The sequence below is a fragment of the Macadamia integrifolia genome, chromosome 4 (assembly GCF_013358625.1).
Source record: "Macadamia integrifolia cultivar HAES 741 chromosome 4, SCU_Mint_v3, whole genome shotgun sequence".
NCBI lineage: Eukaryota > Viridiplantae > Streptophyta > Magnoliopsida > Proteales > Proteaceae > Macadamia > Macadamia integrifolia.
Genome location: NC_056560.1, coordinates 19668142 through 19673857, shown reverse-complemented (window position 1 = coordinate 19673857; position 5716 = coordinate 19668142). Strand labels below are relative to the sequence as shown.

Here is a 5716-nt window from a genome sequence, read left to right as displayed (position 1 = left end):
CCCCCCCCCCCCCCGCTGCAAATTAGATTGTGCAGTGTGTGACTGATTACCCTGGTACAGCCTGACACAAACACAGTATAGAGGCTCTATTTTTTTGTGACCAACAAATTTTTTTTGGTAGAAACTGCGACTTAACAATTATTGTAGTGTTCTTCGAGTCCTGATTATATAGAAGAGTCCCAAGTAACATTTTGTGCAGCATGCATTAGTAGAAAGCTTTCATGCATATGGTCAAGCATAACAGTTATGATTTAGGGTGAAGCATATTCACATGCTTTTCTAATTGAAATTCTGCTCTTCCTTTGCAATCAGCCGACAGTTAAAACAGGTATTGAGACATCCAGTGGCACTTGTATGGTTCTTTGCTGGGCTATGTTAGCTTTTTTCTGGAAATGTATGTTTGTGGAATTGCTTGTTTTGGGGCTTATTACCAGTTGGAGAAATTACACACTTATGGAAAACCTTAACAAACTTGTTGCATATAGATCCATAGGTTGCTCATCTGGGAAGAGTATCCTTGTATGGAAGGACCGTGGTTGTACATGGGATATGCTGGTTTTCACCGCAGTTGGAAACTTATGCAATGATGCCATTCTACCTGCTTCTGCAAAGAATTTGAATGAGCAAGTTCATTACCATGTAAAATGGATTCGAGGTTGTGTGCATCTTAATTGTGGTAAAGCTGTAATGCTATTAACGTTGTGGCTACATGATCATATTGTTGATGGTGAATCAAACCAGATAATGATTGAGGAACAGGAAAAGAGAAGGGGATCATTTGTTGAAGATGGTGAATCTCGAAAAAAAAAAAAATCATTGGATACGAGTTTTTTGATAACTAAACCAGACATAAGTTGTAATCAAGTTGGAGCATTTATGTCATAAATGCCAAAGTTTAACAAATAAGTTGGAGCGCAGTGGCAGGAGGTCTTGGTTTCGAAACTCTGGTTTCTCATTTGTTTCCCCCAACTCTAACCCCCTCCCCCTCCACCGTAAACACTAGATCCCCCATTGTACAATTAGAAAAAACACCAATGTTGTTCATGCCCTAAACAATTTGTAAAAATGTATGTCAATTGTTTAGTTGAAGCAAAATAATGTGTCTTGATTAATCCACCCTACAGTTTTCCCCTAACAATGTGAATTAATATTTATGTGTTTGTTCTACCATGAAAAACTGGATTCGAAGCTGTGTAACATAGCTTGATTATCACAGTAAAGATTCATCGGCCCTAGAGTGAAATTATGGCTTGCTTCCAAATATATGTTATATCCAGTGATTGATCTCTTTGATGAAGAATATGTTGTCCAATCAGTCCCAAAATCCTTGGACATGAAGGTTTATGATGTGCTGAAAGAATAGAAAGGAGTGGATGTATTCATATGTGGTGTGGGAAAAACAGATGTATAGATTTTTAGATGGTAAAAAATAGTAAAAGAGGAGAAGATTCACCATCAGAAATATGGTTTCATGAAATGTGACATTATTCTTTTCGAAAAAAAAAGAAAAAAAAGAAATGCCACATCAACAAAGATCGTTGCAAGGGTATGAGGAGAAACATTCGTACCCAAAAATGGCCCTTTATTTTTACTCCCATTCTATCTTGTGATTCTAAAGTTTTTTGAAAGACTTTTATTCCAATCAGAAATAGGCGAGATAGGATGGCCGCTCATATGATTGCCTGATTGAGTTAACGTTCGACATTTATTCCACCTTATGTCAATATAAGGATAAAGGGAGATATATCTAATAACAAAAATGACAGATACTGAATGCCGATCAAGTTATCGTACCAATAGTTGATAGGTTTTAAATAGGCATGTGATTGGCACGTAACTCTAGCACCCAAACATACCGTGTCTTGTCGAGATGAGAGTAGTTGACCCAGATCCGTTTATCGCCCGGCTGGCGTCTAGTGTGGGGAGAGGTTTGGACGTGGAGTCATTCCAGTCAGATACTTGCTGAAGGGAAGTGCTGATTGAGGAGAGAGACTGCTGCAGGGCCCACCAAGAATGGTCCCAGTTCGTCGCATTCAGACCCTTCATGGAGAGTGTCGAAGAGTGAAGTGACTAGAAGAGAGAGAAAGAGAAAGAGAAAGAGAGAGACAGATATTTGTTGACGTGGGAATCGTCGGCGGATAATCCGGCGCACAGGCCGGAGAAATCGGGAAATGGTGAGTAGATCGCCGGCCACGTAAAGCATCGGAAACATTCGACGCTCAGATCGCCAGCCACGTATGTAACGAAGTCTGACAAAAACTACACCGCTCCAATGGTAGCGAGCCTGGTTCGTCCCGCTTTGAATTCGTCTATGATCCTCGGGAACCGTCTAAGTACGGTTTCGGTGGACACGAGTTGGTATACAATTAGGTAGTTGCACGTGTGGGATCGTAACTGCACGAACGAATCATTCAGTTAACGATACCCCTAAAAAGAGGAGGGCGCAGACCCCGCAGACGAGACGGCCAGAGTTCGTGCGTCCGATTATGGGAATACCCCCTCTCTCTCTCTCTCTAATCACTCTCCTTCTCTCTCTTCGCATCTACTCGTTATTCTAATTCTACCTCTTTGCCTACTTCTCTTTAGTCCTTGTCTCTCCTCTCTTTTTTATTAAAGAGGGGCTCGGTTTGTCGATACAGGGATCAGACACTGCAGACCATCTCTATTTAGAGCATTCTTCTTTTCATCGCTTTCCTCTTTCGTGTTCTCATCCCCTCCTTTTCGATCTCTTCTTCTCAAATCCTCTAAATTCTCCATTATATTGCTTAAATTTGCAATTTCTGCTCTGTAATTCTTCGTCTTCTTCCTTCTTGAGGTTTTGTGATTACTGAGATTACTTTTCAGTTAAGAATGTTCGAGATGATCGATATGTTATCTGGTTTTCAAGATGTGAACGTGGAGAGACAAAAGATCCAAAATCCGAAAAGGCTGGAAAGATCGTTGCATGCTTTTCCACGGCTTTCTTGAACTTGGTACTCTGCTCAGCTCTTTTTCTGATCCTCTCTCAAACAAACAAACAAAAATAGCTACACAAAGCACATTTCAGTACGAAGCTCAAGAAAGCCGTGGGAAAACATGGAAGGATTTTCTTAATTCTCATCTTTGACAATTCTCAGATCCCATCTTCAAAAGGTAACAACTCTTTCTCTCTCTCTCTCTCCCTCATGTGTGGAAATGTTTTATTTATTTATTTATTTAATTTTTTTAACTTTTTGAACATAATTTCAGTAAACTAAAAGCTAGATCAGGTTTCAGAAGATAAGAGCAATATTAGATTCAGAAAACCAGAAAACAGTAGTGGATGGAATTCGACTTGGAAGAAGATAAGGATTAGTCTGAAAAGCTGTTATCTGCATTTTCACGTCGAGCCAGATCCAGTTTGTTTTATCTCTTGTTTTCTTAAACAAATAAAAATAAAAATAAAATCGAAGCAAGAAAGAAAGGCCAGATCTGGATTAAAAGAATATCCCCAACAATAATTATTTTCCTTAAATGTCTGCAAATATTTATTTCTTGGCAAAGCTTAATTTCCAATCCAGATTTCGTTATGAGAAATTTCCTCTTGTAACCGTAGATCCTTCAAAATGGATGTTGGAATTTATATATATATATATATATATATATATTTACGTATAAATGTCTGGCAGATTTCGTTTTGCCGATTTGTTTCATTTAACATCATGTTTTGATACTAATAACACAAAGCCCACAAACACAAAACTCTTATTTGAGCTTGATTAGCTTTGATCTTATCTTTGCTTCTTTTAAGTGTTTCGTATATTGTATCAACTCTTTTTCTAGTGTGTGACTGGTCTGCATAGAAACTCTGATTTTTTCTCTACTCTGTTGTTATCGAAAGGGGGAGGAGGAAAATATCATCGAATTAACTCATTCAATCAAATGATTTCTTTATGAGGCTTAACTAATGACTGAAGAGAAGGGTCTCTCTCTACGCACAAAAAATAGTTCAGTATTTTGGATTTTTTTTTTTTTTTTTAATTTTCTTCTTTCTCTTTTTTAAAATTTAGGTAAAGGACATTGAAATAATAGAGGTTCTGCCTTGTGGGATCGGATGTTTCAGACTTCTAATCCGGTTGATATTTCGTACCCAAAAAAATAAAAATAAAAAATGAAAATTGATATTACTTATTAAGAGGAGGTTAGGTATGCTATCGCTTTCTTGGAGCTGGCGATTCAATCAGTGGGAATGTTGGGAAAGGCATAAGGACTTTTTCAAGGGGAGAAGGAGAGGGATTGACACAGGTATACCAACAGCATAGCCAGTCTTTTCTTTATTTATAAATTACAGACAATACACACCACTAAAGAAAAGTCTCGATGAAGGGCCCTTGATCTTAAAAAACACTTTTGAAGATCGAGATTGGATTGGTTTTTCTATCGAAAACGAAGAAGGCCGAGGATGGCCTACAGTGCTTGTTATCTGAAGGGAACACACTTTTTCGACCGCGGTGGTATGTCCTCTCCATGTTCCGCCCATTGGCCAATTGAGATAGCAGCTTTCGGACTTTGCCAGCCCCTATCCCTTGAAGATCTTGCTCTAAATAATGGTTAAAGAGCATGAACTATACAACAATGCATACCAAAAACATCATAGTTTTGTTTTCTTATTTCCATTTTAGAATGGAAATCCTCTACACGTAATCGTGACAACACTTGTTCTTTTTGTTTTCATATATAATCTTCTTCACCTTTAAATGGCAGCAAGTGGATTGGGTGTTGGCCCAATAGATGCAATGTATAGAGGATTCAATCTCATACCATTATCAAGTCTGGTGAGAGTTGTTTGTTTGTAGTGGCTGTTGGAGGAAGAATATGGTGGGAGGGCAATGTACTAGGTAATTTGGAGATTATAAAATATAAGAGGAGAAAGAGAGGTGGAACTTTTCGTGTGAAAATGAGCATCAGGTGGTTGGGAGTCTATTGGGACTCATGTCCATATGCTCTCATCCGTCCAATGTTCATCGCACTTTTCTCTCTTAGAGGAATCAGAAATAAGTTTCGGATAGGAGGCTGAGTAAATATAGGGTAAGTATAGGAGAGTGAATAGTAATTGCCCATTATAAAGGGTTTGTCTAGTGGGTTACAAAAGTATTAATCTAATTTTGATTATTTAAACTGTACAAACTAAGACATGATTGGTCAAAGAAGAAAGTCGAAAAGTAATTTTAAAAGTCAGTTGGAAATAGGTCGTCAAGATACCCGTTAATGCAATTGTGTAATTCAAATCTTTCTCCGGAGAATCTAGAGTAAGATTACGAATAAATTTTCGTTCGGTAGTCTTTAATATCTTAAAAGATTCAATCTTGTAAAGGTCGAGTCGCCTCATTTGATGGTTGTAGACTTGTAGGGTTTTCGTTTTCTGAGCTAGCGGTTTTGAATCTTCTGCCATTGTTTAATATTTCAATGCTCACATGTATGGGGATTTGTTAGTAAATTGATGCAAGTTTTCTTTGGTGGAATTGATTTACGAGGTTCTTTGTGAGGTGCTTCTGCTGACTTTGTTGGTATTTCAAAAATTCCATCCCCACCAGTAAGAAAAATACAATAAAAGGTGACAAGATAAAATGGGGGAAGCTCTTCTTACTAGGCTATCCATAGAGAACCATCACCCATCCCACCATCTTATTCCAGGATTCAAGACTACCATCTTGGGAGAATGAGGAAGAAATGTTAGACTTGGGTCTCAGATCTCTGA

The 5716-nt window shown here is 38.1% G+C and overlaps 1 long non-coding RNA gene across 1 annotated transcript; it reads left to right on the top strand.

The window, feature by feature from the left end:
- Nucleotides 1–2471: 2471 nt before the first annotated feature.
- On the top strand, nucleotides 2472–4898 carry LOC122077452. Its single transcript, XR_006139800.1, has 2 exons — nucleotides 2472–3132; nucleotides 3229–4898. It is a non-coding gene; the product is annotated as an uncharacterized LOC122077452 (long non-coding RNA).
- The last annotated feature ends 818 nt before the right edge of the window (nucleotides 4899–5716 follow it).